This window comes from Octopus bimaculoides, chromosome 10 (assembly GCF_046866305.1).
Source record: "Octopus bimaculoides isolate indiv1 chromosome 10, ASM4686630v1, whole genome shotgun sequence".
NCBI classification, from domain to species: Eukaryota; Metazoa; Mollusca; class Cephalopoda; order Octopoda; family Octopodidae; genus Octopus; species Octopus bimaculoides.
This window is the reverse complement of record NC_142937.1, coordinates 70,486,157-70,506,866: the sequence shown is the minus strand read 5'-3', so window position 1 is coordinate 70,506,866 and position 20,710 is coordinate 70,486,157. Positions and strand designations below refer to the sequence as shown.

Sequence of the window (20,710 nt, the reverse complement as noted above, 5' to 3'; positions counted from 1 at the left end):
ATATGTGTCTGGCAAACAGTGACCACACCTGTTCACCATCAACGAAGCACAGGAGATGTCACAGCCTCAGCGCATGTCTGTGCATCATCAACCACAGCACACCCAGGCCACCACGCAGCTGGTGTTGACAGCAGATGGACCGCCTGACCATCACTCACCCTTCTCATTACCTCGTTTCAGTTTTTGTCCATCTATAGGTCCAGACTGAACTAGACCCCGAGCAATTTAACCAGTCCGTCCATCCAGCGCCCAACGATGCAGTTGGACAGCATGGATTTGTTTCTCCAGGTGTTGAACCACAAGTCTGCTGATTTTTTTTGGTTAATTGTCGTTCCTGAAACCGCCCCATAGTCTCTAAGAGTAGTTCTGATCATTTCTATGTGTTTATATATGATCTGACACCACAAAGGTGATGTTGTTGGTATATGCCGACACACATCTCCCACATTCTGGGTCATGCAGGATGCTTCTCAATACCTCCAGTTTGTGTAGTAGTGGCTTGAGAGTCAGTACAGACAAGAGAGACAAGAGGGGACAACCTTGCCGGACCGAGTGCATGATGTTGAATGGCTCTAATAATAATAATCCTTTCTACTATAGGCACAAGGCCTGCATTTTGAGGGAGGGAGGATAGTTGGTTTCATTTGATCCAGTGCATAACTTGTACTTATTTCAACAACCTCTAAAGGATGAAAGGCAAAGTCGACCTCAGTGACATTTGAGCTCGATACACAAAGACGGACAGGACACATAAGCATTTCGCCTGGCGGGCAAACGATTCTGTCAACTTGTCACCATTGTCAGCAATATAAACCCTTCAAGGCAGTGCACCAGCATCGCCACAGTTCAATGACTGAAACACGTAAAAGTTAAAAGATTCCTGTGGTATGTAGGAGCAACTGGACAAGTAAAAGGATATATATATATATATATATATATATATATATATATAGAGAGAGAGAGAGAGAGAGAGAGAGAAAGAGAGAGAGGATAGAGATAAGACTAATGAACACAAACAAATAAAAACGAGATAAGCAAATAACATATATCTCCACAGAGACAAGTGAAAGATAAATGGACAGAAAGTCAAATAAGGCAGAGACTAAAGTATGTAGACAAATAATTAAACAGGAAGAAAAAATTCAAAATAAAGTAAAAACAGAATAAAGACAGGTATACAGAAAGAAAAATAATAGAAAATCAAGCAGAAAGTTAAATATAAAATCGACAGAAGCCAAGCAAGAGAGAGAGAGAGAGGGAGAGTAAAATGGCAGCAGAGAGAACAATAAAATGGACATTTTTGGACAGAGAACAAACCTCGTGGAATTTCGACCACCAGACGATGAAATCATACAAAAGAAGAACAAAAAATGTTTTGGCTGAGAAATATTGGAAAAGCGATTTTACTGGGTATCTCTTCATTTTGTAGCCAAGAAAGTGAAAAACTGATCAGAATCGCCGTTTGATATTTCTACAGCAGACACGGTTTTCTTTTATGTTGCTTTCAGTTATGTTGCTGGGGAGAAGCAGACGTCATTTGTTTATGTGTGAGAGTGTATACGCGCCCAGTTGTTTAGAGTGTGCGTGTGGACGTGTTTGAATAAACGTTTGAGTAAAAGTGAGGTATTTGTGAGTACATGTGTGTTTGAGTATGCATGTGGCGTTGTAATTGAGAAAATGCGTGTCTATATGTATATGTGTGTGTATATATATGTGTGTGTGTGTGGCATTATGTCAGGTTACTCATTTACTTGGGTAAGCGCAAACGTCACTGTGTGTGTGTTTGAAATGCGTGTGGCGTTGTATTTGATTATTTATACGTGTCTGCATGTGTATGGTATTGTGTTTGATTATACATGTATATGCGTTTGTGTGTTTTTGAGTGTGCATATATGAGTGTGAGCGTACGTTTGCTAAAAGAAACAGATGATCTTTATATCGGCTGTATGTATACGTTCGTACATAAGAACGTATGTATGAACGTACGTACGTATGTTTATATGTGAGTACGTATGTATACATGTAGTATATATAAAAATATATTTATCTTTCCGTGCGCGTTTGTTCAGCTAAAGGACCCGCAACTTCCAAACGAACATTAGTGAGCAAATATGAATTCAAAATTCAAAGAAGTTATCATTATCTTAAAAAAAAAAAAAAACTATGATAAAGTGGCTTAACAAACATATCCATTTCGAATTTATATTTGCTCACTAATATTCGTTTGGAAGTCGCGGGGCCTTCAGCTGAAAAAACGCGCACGGAAAGGTAAATATATTTTTAAAGATATTTAAGAAGTAAGTCTAGTTGATGAGCTTTAAGTGTCAATTCGGCACAGAAAGCAAAATTGAATTGATACTGGAATATCTACCCTCCTGTTTGTCGATTTACAAACAGAAAAAAACTGTTTTTGTAAATGTAATTGCTACATTCTCAGTGTATGTAGTATATATGTATATACACACGTATGTGTGTATGCATGTAATGTACTATTTTATGTTCGTGTTTATGTATCTAAATTTAAACCTATCAAAATTACACATTGTTACAAGCATCAACTTGACAGTCCTAAATTTTTCATTATTTTCAAAATTAATTGAAACAAAGGCAACATATTTCGGCAGAGGTAAAGTATATGCACACCACCCGTTTCGGCGTAACGAAAACCCTAACCCCAAACACCGGGTATGCATATTCTTTACCTTCGCCACGTATTTCATCAGAAATATGTCAACAAAAGATTGGATAGCAAGGTGGGTGGGGGGAGTGGTCTGCCCCGGGCGGCAATTTTGGGTCAGCTGTGGGTAATATGTGTTTTTTGTGGGGTCCGGAGCTGGTAAACAGAAGGGCCTCCCCGGGCGGCACACACTCGGGCTATGCTAGTGCCTCTTCGCACTAATCAGTGTAACAAATCCTTCTTTCTCAGAGCATCGATGCTCTGAAATCTCTTCTCGTCTTTGTTGCAAATGGGGACTGACCTGCATCTTCTTAAACAGAATATTAATGACAATCTCGCTGGTCTTGGGCCGGGGGTCTGCAAAAGTCATTGACTATGCCCCTTCCTCCAGAATAAATAAATAAAACAACTGTGCGTGCGTTGAATAAAAGGAATTATAAGTAGCCAGAATGACTTTAGTTAAAAGATATAAATATCATAAAAACCTGTTGGATATCTTGTAGAGTACCTAATGAATTTGTTGAAAAAAGTACGAACCTCAAGAGTATGGCATACGTACACAAATGTGTCCCCCCCCCCCACCTTACTTTGTTTCCTTATAACTTCTAGAAAAAATTTGAATTTTTTAATGTAATTTTCTACAAATACGTATCAAACAGTGTAGATACTGATTATATTAGGATTTGTGAAGAAAAAAATATAAAAAATTATTCCGATAGTTGGGAGAGGAATTTCGGAAAATTTAAACATGTCAGCTTTGTTTCCTCGTAACTTTCAGCCAAAATGGGTATTTTTTAATGAAATTTTCAGTAAATACCTTTCAGAGTGTGTAGATCAGGATTATTTCGGAATTTATATGAAAAATTACACCCCACCCTTCGCCAAAAAAAAAAAAAAAAAATCGTGGGCTCGCACACATACTCATTGACATCTCACATTTTTTTTTTTTTTCCGAAATTTCAAGTTTCTTTTGTAGATTATGTGATGTATGGCCAGTCAAGCATTTTTTCTTTTTTTTGTTTTTTTGTTTTCTTTTCGCATTAAATTCCAATATAATCTTAAATTTGTACATTCCGAGGAGGTATTTATAGAAAATTTTACAAAAATACTCCGGAACACATCTCCCCACGCAAGGAAAATTTTTTTACAACTTCCGATATAATCGGAATTTACATTATCTGAAGCGCATTTGTAAAAATTTCAATAAAAAAAATATTTACTTTCTTTTCTGGAAGTTATGAGGAAACAAAGTCAGGAGGTACACTTGTGTAGGTATGTCAAGAATGTTTTTTTATTTAGTTTTAAGAGAAAACAGGAAATGACTTTTCATTTCGCTTACCTAAAAAGAAAACTATCTCAGAATCGTGTTAACGAGAAAATCTCTACTTGGTTACCCGATCTGCTAGAAAGAACAACTAAACCTCCCTTAAATCATCATCCAAACATCTTAAAACAAAACGAAACACAGTGGACAATTTAACCCCTGACATACAAAAAGGTGAGATAGTTACAGACAAGTGGAATGTTGTTGGACGGATTTTTATATAGATCCACACCCAGGGAAAAAATTGAAAAAAAAATAGTGTAGTAGTTGAAGTGCACCGTATATGAAATAAATATGAAGGAAAAAATGCGCGCTGGCGAACGGGGGAAGGGTGTGTGTGAGAGTGCTCGGAAAATTCACACAACCCGAGCACTCAATCTCAACGTCCGGTCACAGGAGTGAAACAGAAATCATCTAATACTCTAACCCTAACCCTAACCCTAAACCTAACCCTAACCCTGACCCTAACCCTAACCGTAGGGTTAGGGTTAGCGTTAGAGTATTAGATGATTTCTGTTTCACTCCTGTGACCGGACGTTGAGATTGAGTGCTCAGGTTGTGTGAATTTTCCGAGCACTCTCACCCCCACCCCGTTCGCCAGCGCGCATTTTTTCCTTCATATTTATTTCATATACGGTGCACTTCAACTACTACACTATTTTTTTTCAATTTTTCCACCGGGTGTGGATCTATATAATAACCCCAACGTAGGACTGATCGATCAGGATCGACTTAGGGTTAAGCAATAACGAAATAACTTCTGAAGAAATATCAACGTTTTTGTTTGTTAATATTTTCTAATTTCCTTTATAATACATTATAGTCGCTAATAAATTTTAGTTATATTAATCCATACAATTAATGATGCTATTAGTACTACAGTGTTATCTGGTGATTATGTGAACGCTCTGGTTATATATTAGCTGGACGAAATAATTATTTCCGATAGATAACGACATATTAGATTTCCTCTCATATTACGAAGGAGCTAGTCTGCGATAAATCACTCTATTTTGGTTAATCAACAGTTCCTTCCTTTAAAACTGTGTGACCTTTTATCTACAGTAGGAATCTTTAGTAAACGTGTTGAAAATCTAATTTATCACACGAACACGTAAAGCCACAGCAATATAATAGAAGGAAGAAAAAGAAAACAAAACAAAACCGCCATACTGACTGGGCGAAATTATGATAATCGTCATTATAACCAGAATCGGCCAGTCAACATGTTACGAGTACTAAGATTTTAAAAAATTATTAAAAAATCCGTGACTACGATTGAATAGATCCAAATATGGGTGTACCATATAAATTCTGAATAAGTTAGACAAAGTTTTTTAATCTAAAAATCTCAAAAACTTTACAACATGCAGAGTAGGTGAGGTCATTCTTAGAACAAAAGAGGATACAGGATAGAGCGGGGAAAGACAACTTTTTGTACCCCACCCATACAATTTTAAAAACAAATATTAAACATGGTGGGAAGGGAGACAAAGGAATCGAGTGATGTCTTGACCTATTATATAATTTGGTGTTAAACATAAAGTGACGGTTGAGGACACATTGAAAGACTGCAAAAAGAGAGAACATATTGTAGGGCTGCTCTAGGGTGCTGTGTCTTGGCGCCGGTTTGGGTTCTAATAATGATAATTCCATCATTTTGTATATAAGGTATTATAGTCTAATGTGGACCCTCCGCTGTTTTTAAAGATAGTTTGATTTGAGGACTATTTTGCTGCTATTTCTTGTACGTTGAACGACGATTGGGAGGATCTCTGTTGTCTCAAAAGCCATGTTCTAGTAGAACACGAAAGATAAAAATTATAAATTAGAAAAACATTAAAGAACTTTCCAAAAATGTACAATGGAAACAACTGAATACACGAAGGGGTGAGTTGATTGGTGGGTGCATTGTTACAAACCGGGGACTGGAATCAATAAAAACACAAAAATACAAGTGTATCTTTTTTTAGTTGTTTCAGTTATTGGACTGCGACCATGCTGGGGCACCACCTTGAGCGGCTTCTATTCGAGCAAATAGTGGGCAGCACGTGATACCTTCAGTACCTTTAGCGGAATTCACTCTGTTCCAAACATACAGTCCAGATCTCTGCTTTGACAGTTACCTCCCTTCATCGCTCCCATTAATTTCTGACCTCTTGTAACCAGTCAATAGACTATGCCTTACTCTCCTAGCTAAAAGTCAGAAAGAAATTCAATAAACAGAATTATTCTGTGTCTTTCTCACATTATTTGTTTTATAGCGAGATCAATGTTAACTCTCATTTTCATCCCATCACTTCAACATTTTGTGATTGGCGAAAAAAAAAAGAAAAAAATTCTCAATAGCTTTGAATGCTTTTACCAACAACCCTATTTTTCGTAATTGAATCGAGCGATACACAGGAGCTTGGGGGGAACATTTCATCTTATAGCAAGTTTGATTGATGGAAACCATAAAGATTCTCTGGAGTTTTATATTTTCGGAGAAGTTAGTGTTGAGGTATAGAGACTGGTGTTATCTAATGCAGGTCTCGAGACACCTTGAGCGTTTCATCTAAATGGACAAGAAAAAAAAATGTTTGCAGATTCAATTATGAGATAAAGAAGTGGAATATCACAGCCAAAATTTTCAGGTTCAATGGAACTGGGAGATAAAAAAAACCCCCGATAATCCAGCAATGCAGTGGCAAACACAAACTCACAACACAGATTCCATCCTCGAAATTCCGTCACAAGGTATTGGTCGGGCTAAAACCATAGTAGAATACACTTGTCTCAGGTGCTGCGCAGTAGGACTGCCTGCATCTTTTTAACCACACGGCCATGCCTGCGCCTTTATAATCAATTAACCATACTTACTACATTGTTTTAGCCGACTCAGAAAAGACGGACGGCAAAACTGGCCTAAGCGGAATTTGAACTCAAAACATAAAGAAACATAAAATATTGCAAAGCATTTTCTCGACGCTTTAATCAATCTGCTGAACCAACACCCTCCCCACCTTTTTAAAAGTTGGAAAACAAAAGATAGCTTTTCATTCATGTAATTCTTATATCTTCACCAAGGTGCTTGGCAAGTTTTAAATGGTCAAAACCCTTTCTTTGTACTAAATCTGGTCCTTTGATCAACCGCAGAACCTTGCTGTCCTTTAAATAAAACTGCAATTAGTGCAAACTTAATGGGAAACTGAAAGAAATGCGAGGAAAGGTTACCGTATTTCATAGCATATAAAATGAACCTTTTCTCCTTCAAATATCTTTAAAAAAAGAAAAAGAAAAAAAATCATCCCGGGCCCTAAATGCGAAGTTGGGCTTATATTACATGCTTCAACCCTTAAACGGCGGGAAAGGGTTGCGTGAATGCGTTTGCCAAACGGGCAAAAACACAAAAATCCCTTTTTGTAAATAGTTATTTTCACTATAAATGAGTACAAAACCTATAACAATCGTTAGTTTCTCGTACAATAAAATTTACAACCTCATTATCGGAGAGTACCGTAAAATATTCACTTTCGTTTGCTAATAGCCCGTATCCATGTAAAATTTATGAAACGTAATTGATGATATCCGCTGTTTAAGGGTTAATACTCTAAAAATATTTTACTTTTCCTAAATATGCATTGCCGAAATTGGGGTGCCTCTAAAATGCCCATGCATCTTTTATGCCATCAACTACGGAATGTGAAAAATTATTGTGGTATAATTTATGATAGAGCGTTGAATAAAAAATAAAGCTACCACTATACATAAGTGTAGACATATGACACCTGAAAATTATAAAGCTACTGGAAAATTGTAGATAAAAAGAAAAAAAGTTTAATAGTTCCTGTCGTCTATAATTTCGTTAGAGATTAAATATTTTGTTATGAAAGATCAATTTTATAAAAATATCAATAACCTGAATATTTAATCAATGTACGCTCTTGAAACTGCATTAGATATGAAAATAACTATGCCTACACACAAAGCTGTATCATTTATAATGTATACACAAACGTAGAACAGCACTCAGAGAAACTTCAATCAGCACTACTGAAAAATATTTAGAAATGTATATAACATTATTTCGAATTAGCATATGTTATTATTCATACACAGATTATTCTATATTGAGTATTTTCAATATATCGAACAAAACATAATTTTGTCCAAGTAAAATGTCGCAGATGATAGAGAAGAATCAAAAGATCAAATGAAGAAAATATTCTTTCCTTGGTGTCAATTGAAGTCAGGAGTAAACAATAATCTTTTACAAAGATATTCTTATATCTTTTCAAAACATCAGACTTTTCAGTACAGAAGGGAATAATAAAAGATCTAGGTTTTTTTTCCCCCGGTTGGGTTTCAATTTGCTAGTTATTTTCCTCAAGAGCGTACTGAATGAATGAATAACTAAGCAGTCTTTGTTGTATCTATGGAGGGTCATTATGCCAATAAAAAGAAAAACAAAATAAACAACATAAAAAAAAGTGAGAAAAGAAGTATTTCTTTTCCATCACAGTTGTTAATAGATACAATGAAGAAGATTGCTTAAGTGCATGGCTAGGTGTGTAGTGAGAACGCCATGATGCTTCACTTCCTCTTGCTTGTGTTGTGAATGAAGCCTTTGTCAAAAAGACCACATTATGGTGATTTGAACCGACGAAAAGAAAAAAAAAAGACCTAATATTTTTGGAAGCTAAAGTAACTAGAAACAGCCTAATACAGTGATTTCCAACCTTTCCACAGTGGTTCCCAACCCTTCTATTTAAATGAATTTTCCCAGGGATATATATATATATATATATATATATATATATATATATATATATATATATATGCATATCGTCCCTGCCGTAAGGCTTTACTTCCACACATGCCGGCTTAGTTTAATTCGTCCTTAGTCGAAAGATATCCGCTGTTATGTCCTGTTATTTGTATTTGTATACTATTTCTCCTTTTTTTCCCCTCCTTGTTTCCGTATACATTCGTTGCTTTCTTCCAAGGAATCTAGTGCTAGTTTTTCCTTGCGGCTGGTCAGATTGGAGCAATCTCGAGTATAACCAGCCGAAATTGTGAAGATAATCTGGAACTCGATTGAGGAAAGAAAACTCCGAATGACCCGTCCTTGTTTTCTTTGTATCGTCTGTCTGGATGTTTTGTTGTCCCCTTTTTTTGTATCACCTAACTGTCTGGATGTCTTGCGTTCTTGTCCCATTTTTGTATTTTATATATATATACCTCAAATATAAGGATAACATTTTTTCAAAAAACTTTATCAGTGGCCAGCATATTAAAAAATACCTTTAAAGGTGAAATTATATACACAATTAAAGATTAAGATTATTAACCTCAAAATTATACGCGTTTTAAGAGTAATCAATTTTTTTTTTGCTTATTTAGTAGTTTTTCATGTCAGGTGTAAAGGTGAAGAGGGTTAACTTGGACGGTATTAAGTAGTGGAGATGTTTGGTGACTGTTTCTTCTCAGTAAGGATACTTGATTGATAACGAATCTTAACACAATATATATACAATTTCAAGTGGAATTGGACGTCATAAGAGAGACAGCATAGCAACGGTTTTGGCTGACTGTCATCCTGTATTCCCCTTGTTGCTAGCGAAATGGTATGTGCCGGCTGTTTGAGCAACTGGTTGATTTTAATGGCGGAACAAACAGGACACAAAGATTACAAAAATAGCGATTTTCACATTGAAACTATTTTGAAAATCTTTTTAGATTACGGAACGCCCCACTCTCTCATGTATTCATGTTCAAAATTTCAGCGCGATCGGATGAACAATACTCGAGTTATAAGCGCACAAACAGACAGACAGAACGGATTTTATATATTAAAATGAAATTTTGAATTTAGTTCACGAACCCCCAGGACTACCTGGGTTCCGCGGACCCCAGGTTGGGAACCATTGGCCTAAGATGTCGGAAGATTTTGATATATATGAATGAGAATATATATATATATACACACACACAAAAGAGAGAGAGAGAGAGAGAGAGAGAGAGAGCGCATGTAAGTAAGGTAAACGAATAAGGGAGTAAAATATTTGGACGGTTTTCAAACATTGCTACACAGTAGGGTCAAGGGAATAAAGATTTTAAAAGCAATGGATTTACCAGTGAATTATCTACCTACCTATCCATAAATCTATTTATATACCTACATACAGATTATCTATCTATCTATCTATCTATCTATCTATCTATCTATCTATCTATCTGTCTGCGCTCTTTCCCTGTGTGTATGTGCGCGCACGCACGTGTACGTAAGCACACAAACAGTTGTGTGGTTAAGAAGTTTCATTCCCAATCATATGGTTTCGGTTTCGAATCCCACTGTGCGACATTTTGGACAAGTACCTTGTGATTAGATTTGGTAGACGGAATTTGAAAGAAGCCCATCGTATACACGTATTTGTATGTGGAGACGATTGTATGTGTTGATGTATCTGAGAGTTAGTTTGCATTTTCACGGTGATACTGTTGTCATTTCTCTTGTCAACAGGACACCTACTGGCCTTACGTGATCAAAGACGAGCGAAATAACACACACCTTACTTGAAAAACAAGTGTTAACGACAGGAAAGGCATAAAAGGCTGTAAAACAATGCATCATTAATACGAGCCAAGAAAACCGGACGTTAAATGAACAATATACATATATATGTACGTTATACACGCGCACGCACGTCTCCCCCCCACACGCACGCATACAAAAATACTCGGGCTATGCTCTTATGTGTTGAGAATGCTGCTTGTCCTCTGTCTTGAAATGCAGGAGTCGATGGCTCATTAAGCAGTGAAGTAGCTCTGAAGGTATTTTGGCCCCTTCTACTGTGACACCAAAGCTACCGGAGACTAGCTACCGATGTAGATACCGAGACGTCAGCACAACAGCATTAAATCGGTCGAGTCAGATGTTGGTGACTCTGAGTCAGATATTTCTATCATCCTCAACGCTCGAATACTCGATCTAGCTGAGCAGAAATTCCTCACTGTACATAATGCACTGTTTTTCTTCATTTCAGTACCGCTCGATTTCTCTGTAGTTTCTGACAATTTCTTCGAAAAGAGCTTTCATATCTTTGTTGCTCCTCGCACTCCACTAATTCTGAAGGTTTATGTCAATTGGATGGTCCAATTCGGATAAACCCATCGTAGTTTGGTAGCTAGTTTGATTAATAAATTGTTGGTGCATTAACAGTGGTTTGTTGCAGTGCTACATTGTACTTCAGAATATATTTATAGATTTCAGCCAGCACTGTCTGAGAGATAGATAGATAGATAAATAGATAGAGAGAGAGAGAGAGAGAGAGAGAGAGAGAGAAAGAGAGAGAGAGAGAGAGAGAAAGAGAGAGAGAGAGAACTAATAGTCTTTCATTTCATTAATTTATGAATCAAAAGAGCTATATATAATAATTTGTTACATATGCTATACGGTCTATTCTGTTTACTTCAGTCTTTATCGATAAATAGGGCAGTTGAGATTTCGTCGAGAAAGGACAACCTATTTGTCGACGAAATATTAAAGCAATATTAAAAGCTGATGCCTCTATAAAGAGTGTATATGCAGACAAGGTGTTTACATGTCTATAGACATTGTTGGCTAAAAACATCTATGCGAAGGCTCTGTAGTACAGTTAAACCTTTTTCTTTTTCTTATTATTTAAGACGACAGTATGCTATCTGAGGACGATGTGGCTACTGTTTCAAGCGGGTCGAGCGACCATGTACAGTCTGAAATGGTTGGGTAACTAGCTAACATTTTGAACATTTTGTTGATAACACAACTGAGTAACTATTAGTTTCTTGTTTTTTGTGTTTTTTTTTTTTTTAGTATATCTATCAGGACTGTAATGCCTCAACGATTATATAGGTTGCCATGCTATAGAGAAACTATATCTAATGCAAGTTAGCAGGAGCTGGTAAGAGGTAAGTGGTGTGGGCGGTGATAGTGATAGTAGTAGCAGCAGCAGCAACAGCAGCGGCCCTTTGTGAGTATTTATAGCTTAAAGTTACTGTTCACTACACTAAACCGTTTTACTATAATGGATCTTTTTGGTTAAACGCACAGGGGCCTACTTTGGGTGCAAGAATCACTGTGTTAAAAAGCTCGCTTTGTAACAACGTGATTCCAGCTTCAGCCTTGGACCGACCAAAGACTTGTGAATGAATTTCATAGCCGGAGGCCATAAAAAAGCCTGTCGTCTGTCCGTCTATCTATCTATCTGACTGTCAGTCTGTCTGTTTATGGTTGCTTGTATGCATGTATGTATATGTGTGTATATGTTTGCGTTCGTCTCCTGCCGCCTCTTCACAACATGCGTTGGTTTGTTTACGTTCTCTTAGCAGCTGATTTGTTAGGCCGCGGTCCAATGACTAAAATACGTAAAAGGCAAAAGATATGATGTAGGTTTTTATGCCAATTACGACAAATTTCAACCACTTTTTTTCGAGAAATTAATATTACTAACTCCCCCTCCCCCTAAAGAAACTTTTTGTTTTTAAACTTTTTTATTATTATGTTGAATCTAGGGAAGGCGGCGAGCTGGTAGAAACGTTAACACGCTGGACGAAATACTTAGCGGTATTTCGTCTGCCGTTACGTTCTGAGTTCAAATTCCGCCGAGGTCAACTTTGCCTTTCATCCTTTCGGGGTCGATAAATTAAGTACCAGTTACGCACTGGGGTCGATGTAATCGACTTAATCCCTTTGTCTGTCCTTGTTTGTCCCTTCTATGTTTAGCCCCTTGTGGGCAATAAAGAAATAAAAATCGTTACCGCACTGGGCAAAATGCTTTACGGCATTTCGTCCGTCTTTACGTTCTGAGTTCAAAACCCAACCCGTGAGGTCGACTTTGCCTTTTATCGTTTCAGGATAAATTAAGTACCATTTGAACACTGGGGTGAATGTGATCGACTTATCCCCTCCCCCAAAATTGCCGGCTTTGTACCAAAATTTGAAATTATTATGTTGTGTCTTGGGAGAAAAAAAAAAGCAGGAAACCAAACAATGAACAAAAGGCTAAAGATAATTGTGTTTTTCGTAAATGGCATGGAAAGTACATCCCTTGTTTCAGTCATGGACTATGGTCATGCTGGAGTACTAACTTGTAGAGTGAGTCGAACAAATCGACCAAAATACACACACATATTAAGTTTGATATTAATTGTTAGATTTTTGTTTTTTTTAGCTGAACAGGTAGGTGATGTTAAGTAATTAGGAGTAGGGGAAGGCACAAACGCGACCACAAAAACACATGCCCAAAATACTACACAGTGTTATCGAACCACCCAGTCAGTGGTTGCAGACTGAGCTTCTTAATCACACAACCACGCATGCACCTGTTATCAAAATCGTATTTTATATCAACACTGCATTGCACTTATAAAACCTGAAAAAGTTCCCCAACAGAGCTGTTAAGAAATTAACTTGTTTCTGCTATCCTACAGAAAATATTACATATTTATACGGACCAGCAGAGTAGAAAATTGATAATTTCGACAAATTAGATTATCACTATTACTACAATATTAAAGTGCTTTGTTCTAACGACATAAAAGTCACTAGTTTATCGCTTATTGTGTGTGTGTGTGTATGTATGAGTGTCTATATTACACACACATATGCATGTGAGTGTAAATTTATATATATATGTGTGTACGTGCGTACGCATGTATGTGTATGTATATATATATATATATATATATATATATACATACGCGCGTGTGTGCGTGTGTTTGTGTGTGTGTGTGTGTGTGTGAACAAATAACGACAGACGGAATGTGGTACTTTCACTACGACTGTTTCAGACGTGACTTTTTTTTTTATTGCTGAATAGAATTATCACATTATGCGATAAAACCGTTTTCAGCAGGTGAATATGGTGAATATATGCACGAACTGAACATTTCAAAACATCTCAAAAATCCCAAGTATGTGTCATTTCACGACTCCCTGACGAAAATCGACCAGAAAGTCTTGTTTTATGCGTGTATGTGTGTGTGTGTAAATGGCTCCGAGGAAGCTACAAGTTGTCACGAACACTCAACTCCCGAGTACAATGATTCTTATGGCAGAAACAGCAGTTGACTAATGGAAGTAATTACGTAACTGTTGTTCTTTTGTCATTATTTATTGATATTATGCTTTGTACTCATCTGACGCTTTACTCTAAAGAAGGTCTGGGCAGTCTTTTTCGAAGAGTGGGCCGCATGAGACATGGTTCATCGTCAGGTGAGTCGCACTATTAAAAAAATTGAAGGTAACTTTACGTCAGACGGGCCATTCAGAAAATCACGCGGCTGTTGTTTGTCCACGACAGCTCTAAAGCTTATGTGTATTGCATTCTCACAACTGGTAATTAGCATCGCCATGCCTAAGCGAAATCAATACATGCGTACACGTGTAATGATGCAACAATATATGCAACAATAAGCTTTGAGAGATTAAACAGAAAGATGCTCTATTATATGCTGTATTATATCATCCAGAGGAGTCATTGTTTATATCTGGTTGCAAGCACTATGATCTGCTCAGTTGCAAAATCTTGAATTCTCAAAAGGTGGAAGTAGTCGCAAATGGAATGACTTTGATCATAAATAGGTCTGTTAAACAGGGAACAATTACATCAATTTACTTAGCTGAAGATGTAGGCGACAATTTTATATGACAATGAAGGTGTTGCAATAGATATCCACGAATTTGTGAAAGACGAAAACACTGTCAAAGCACAAATTTTGACAGTTAGTAGACTATCAGTATCGAAGTAAAAGACTAGAAGTATTTCTCTAAACAATGGAGCCTCCACGTCGTCGCTCGACATGCTAGAAGCGGTAGCCAAGTCTCCCTCATATTGCATCCTACTGTCTTAGTTGATAATAATTACAAACTTTAGCACAAGGCCAGCAATTTCAGGGGAGAGAGAGTAAGTCAATTACATCCACCCCTTGTGCTCATCTGGTACTTATTTTATCAACCCCGAAAGGATGAAAGGTGAAGTCGACCTCGGCGGAATTTGAGCTCAGAATGTAAAGACGGACGAAATGTCGCTATGCATTTCGCCCGGCGTGCTAACGATTCTGCCAGCTCGCCGCCTTACTCTGTCTTAATTAATAATAAAAAGTAATCGATTTATTAAATGCATTTAATCATAGAAATGACACTCGTGTATAAGTCGCACCCATTATTTCGTGTTAAAACTTAAAACAAAAGTTTTACCCTTCATAATTCTAGCTTTGCCTCATATACAGAGTGGCCCAAAAGTAGGTTATCCAACTCTCTCTTTTGCATTCATATATTTACGGTTTAAATCGTAATTATAAAAAATATGAAACCATTATTCTAGGCTAATTTAGTTAATTTTGTCAAGATTCCTTTTTAGTTTGTAAGTTAGAAATCTAAATGTAATAAAATGTTTTAAAAGAAATTTAAAGTGCTTACGTGATAACTGTAAACCTACTTTTGGGTCACCCTGTATAAGTCGCTAAGTCGTACCCCAGGTTTTTTTCAGTTAAAATCAAGAATAAAAGTGTGACTTGTACGAGAGTAAATACGGTATTCGACCAAAGATAGCCTGGAGCCAAATAAGAACTTAAATTGGGCAACAATATTTAGTTCTTTTTTTCTCTCTACGTCCTAGTTTCAAATCCAACCAGGGTGTCTGTTTTTGCCTTTTATACCTTTGAAATCGTTGAAATAAGTACCATACATGTACTGGAATCGATCTGATTGAATATATCCCCTTCCATAAAATTTTGTGGTTATGTGACAATCAATCATTCAGTTTGTAAGTGTTTACATATATAAGTAATAACACTGCATCTATGAATGATAATTGAAGTAGTGAATGTTAATTGTGTGTTTAAGGGAGGGTGTTTGATAAAAAGACAATATCTTTTCAACGGAATCAGCAGACGATAACAAACACAACCCACTTACTTGATATCAATCAATTCTCTGCTATTCATATGACACCCACTTTCGATTTCAATTAATTAATTACTTTCTGTTTACAACCAAATGATATACTAGAATCTCTGCTGACAGCCACACGATACCGTTTTTCAAAGGTATAAACTCCATATTCAATATCACATAGCATCACATTATAACAGCTTTTTCTTCTATCAATAGGATACATATGTGGTTTCTCCCACGTCTATTCTCATTATTAATTATTATTATTATTATTATTATTATTATTATTATTATTAGTAGTAGTAGTAGTATTTATTCTTCTATTTAATATTGATTGAAAACATTAAATTTTACTTTTGCTTGTTATTCTATATTGCTGTCAATTGTATATGTAAATAGGGATACAAAGAAAAAAGATGGAAAGAAGGACAGAAAGAATGTGTGTGAGAGTGAGTGAGAGAGAGAGAGAGAGAGAGAGAGAGAGAGAGAGAGAGAGAGAGAGAAATAATCTACTCAGTTTGTCTTTGCTGATTACATTAAATGTACTATGTTTAATCAAGGGAGTCACTAATGATTATAGTTCATAATTCTTCTGCAAATGCTATTAGTTAGATACAAAAACACACACGAAAATGACAGCCATGTTTGCCACTGTCACAACACAATATGTCCCGCTTGCTGTATCAAATGGCCTACACTCAGAAATGTGTGTTTTTGTCTTCCTGTTGGTATCTCTACATCATCTACAATTAAGTAAGACTCATTCTATTGCGGAGTTCCATTCACACTTGTCGCTTAGGATTAAAGCTGGTCGTTGTTAAGGAACCTCTCACGAGGACGTGACGTGGACAATAGCATCGTTCCTATTGGTTGAAATGAATTACAATACTAGAAAAGGGAAACCCATTACCATAGTGTTATAACAATGACAATGTGTACAGATTATGTCCTTTATTGCAATCCCTCCTCCATTATCTAGATACATCGACATAGCTACTTTCGTTACTGTGATGACGGCCAACAAAATCAATATTATTAGGACCTTTTTCATTAGCATGATGGCGTCCACTCCCAACACAATAACCAACATGGCCACCTACAAAAACAACACGTCACCACACGCTTCAAAATGATTAGGAAATTGCAATCGATCTTACCACCTCTCCTCCGTAAACACTAAATAGTTTTAAAGCTGATCGGAGGATCATCTATTGAAAGATTTTGTCTGAATTTCCGAGACAGTGAATTACTATTGTTATACGCTGATATATTCAGACTTGTGACCTCATCTTGGTTGTTACAGTCACGACAATTCGGTTGTTGTACTTTCTGGCCGTCTTCAGGAGTCTATCGAATTTAATGATTGTAGAAGGTCAACATCCGCAGGTAAGACATGAGCAGAGTAAAGATTCCAAGGGAAAAGTAATATGGGGTGGAAGGACAGGTTAAAATGGTTAGTAGGAAATAGGGTGGGGTGGGGTGTACGCAATAAAGGTGAAGGGAGGTGAAGAGATGATTAAGTAAGGGTGCCTGAATGCAGAGGTACGAGAATAGCTAAGTTCCAAGGAGCAGAGACCGTTAAATAATTGTTTAAGCTACATCTGAGATTAGGCAGAGCTGTATGTTTCACAAGTTCACTTCACAACAACTAAGTCCCATCACGTGGCACCTTGGGCAAGTAACTTCTACCAGTTTCGAATCGACTACAGCCTTGTGACGACATTTTGGTAGATAGAAACACTGTCAAAACTTGTCGGATTGACCGTTCCTGCAAGTCGGGTGGTAGACATAACCAATTGTCCAGTTGAAACCTAACATATAGTCTTCGGATATTTACATAACGAAGTATCTAAATAAAGGACTTCCGATAGAAGAAAAGGTGTCATTGTTAGGTCGTTTATATTACAAGTTTTTCATGGTCTTAGTGGTATCTTTAGTGACGTCTACTATATAACAAGCATTCAGGCCATGTCTCCGAACTGATTATAGCTTCCATTCCATTTCTTCTCACCGATTTTAGATGCTTTAAAACAAATCTCAGATGCTGTTCTTTCTTGTTTGACGAAACGATAAATGTATGTTAAAAGAATATAACGGAGATCTAGCCTGTTAAAAACAATAAAAAGTAAATCGATCAACCAGAGTTTATTTTATGTTTAAATCATAGTCTTGCAATAAAACTGTGTGATTTAAACATAAAATACCTCGCTATACGAAAAGTTTTACTTTCAATGTTGTGTTTCCTGACATTTTAAGCTGTCAATCTAGAACCAAAACTCTCATCAGCTCATAAACCTTCATACAACTGTAAGATAAATATCATTATCAATACAGCTAAATATAAAACTGTGACCTTCTCCACAGAACGGTGTGGATATTATGGAAACCAAAGAATTATTATTATTATTATTTAGATGCCCGGATGCAGTACCAGACAGTGGCTCTCATGGCTTCTGATCTTAATTGATTGGAAGTGTTATCATGTACATTGTTTTGTCTTGGTATAAAAGATGGGCTACAGCAAATATTCCGCTTAATACCACAGATTTGCTTGTTAATTGTTTGACCTTAACCAGTTGAGCATGTCCCTTGGTGGCTGACGATATGTGCATCTCTGATCATGAGCAGAAGTAGTGGAGGAGCATCATAGCCATGTGTTGAGAGGAATTCTTTGGGGTTTGAATAATTCACCTTTGGAAACATGGGTATTATTATTATTATTATTATTATTATTATTTTGGGTTGGCTCAGGTTCGGTCAGGAATTATGTGGATAGCGGGTTACTACCTATAACCTTAGGCATCCACAAGATTTTAGCAGTCTTTCAAGTGCTTAGAACCCTCCTGATAATCCTTGCTGTCCTTAAGTGACAACATTTCTGTAGGAGCTCTACCGGGCATTCTATTTCAATCTCCTTTAGCCATTTATCTATATCTTTGCTTACTATTTTCAACACACCAATCATTTTAGGCATGACCTTTACCAATCGCATACTCCAAATTCTTCCTATTTCAAATTCTAAGGGATTGTATTTTTTTTTGTTTTTCTTCCCCTTTCTACATTTCTCCGACCCCAATACTCTTTCGATTCGATGATAGTACCATGTGTTTCCTGCTTCAAATCCCCATTTGTGGCACAGTTTCCTGTGTAAAACTTTCACAACCTGGTCGTGCCTCCATTTCTTTTATTCTTCCTGTACCATCTTGGGGCATTCTGTTACAACGTGTGCCACTGTCTTGTTCCAAGTTCTACAATTTTCTGACACATTCTCTCCATATATATATATATATATATATATATATATATATATATATATATATATATATATATATATATATATATTTCTCAAGTTGCTTTTGGTTTTTATCGCTTGATCTTAGGCTGCTACAATTAGGCTCTGGTTCTTTTTTTAACTGCCCTTTCTTTAACCAAGCCCAGGATTTTGTTCCACATACGTCTTCAGTGGCTCTCCAAAATTGGCCACGCCGAGGTTTCTCTTGAATCTTTCTGACGTGTTTTCTTTCTACTTCATTCTTGTCCCTTTCTCCAATTACGCGCTGCATCACCTGTTCTTTATTTATTGTCTTTAGTAGTTTTCCTGTGCAGCTCTGTAAATACTCTACTAGGCATTTTCTTTCCATCTATGCACATTCTTCTACTGCTATTAAGCTTCTTCCACCCTGGTGTCTCCTGTAGGAATAAATGTCAAGCCATGGAAATACTGATTGCAATCTGCATCGACTGAATGTGATAATGAATTTAGGTATGTGTATAGGAGTGTGTGTATGCGCGCGTGCACATGTTATATCAAAGGTTGACTGCCTACTTTGAGTTTTAGTGCAGCCCACTTCGGACCGATCACTGGGTTCGATGTAATCGAATTACCCCGCTCCCTCGAAATTGCTGGCCTTGTGCCAAAATGTGAGACCAATATACTTTACAACTTTGACATTACGATATATATATAAGGACTACGTACACATATATATTTATATGCATATATATATATATGTAAGTACGTACGTCTGCACACACACTATATAAATATATATATATATATATATATATATATATATACATGTATGTATGTGTGTGTGTATATATATATATATATATATATATATATATATATATATATATATATACACAGTACCGTGCAAAAGTCTTCTGCCACTTTAAACTATTGTAAATTTCTACTAAATGTCAACTTATAAGTGGATGTTTTGCATTGCGTTTTTTACAGATGAAACATTGGCCCTGTTGAAGTCATTTCCATACCTAATCATTATATTTTGTAATAGGGGTTCTGAATGAGTGGGGAAGATGCGAGACGACCACCAAAAATGGCTGTGCAAAAGTTTTCGGCCACCTCACATAAACCAATCAAGATGCAGTGTTTTAAAACAGAAAAAAGTGTCTATAATGAAAATTTATTACATAATGTTCATTACAAGAAGTTACTGTATATTGTTAATATTTCATGTGGCTTCTCTGAGCTTGAAAAATTGCTTCAATGCGCCTGTGAAGAGATGCGTACAAATCCTTCACCATCTTCACATGTATGAGATGCCATTCTCTGTGACTGAGCTCTTACAACTCTTCAAGACTGCGTGGCTTCTTCTGACGATCTGTTTTCTTTAATTCTGTCCACATTCGCTCGATGATATTTAAGTCAGGGCTCTGAGCTGGCTAATCTTTCAATTCGGTAATACCGTCATGAGCCAGACTCTGTTGTGTTGCACGCGATCTGTAGCATAGAGATCCGTCATGCTGAAAAACCTCACCTTCA

The 20,710-nt window shown here is 36.7% G+C and overlaps 1 long non-coding RNA gene across 2 annotated transcripts in view; it reads left to right on the top strand.

Moving 5' to 3' along the window:
* Window positions 1–995: 995 nt before the first annotated feature.
* LOC128248917 (uncharacterized) overlaps window positions 996–20,710 on the top strand; it is a 22,955-nt gene continuing 3,240 nt past the window's right edge. Inside the window, exon 1 of one of the 2 annotated variants that reach the window (XR_008265068.2) lies at window positions 996–2,268. This is a non-coding gene — a long non-coding RNA (uncharacterized LOC128248917). Of the gene's footprint in view, window positions 2,269–16,606; window positions 17,308–20,710 lie in introns of those variants that run through there. The other variant, XR_016243441.1, reaches the window with a different exon arrangement.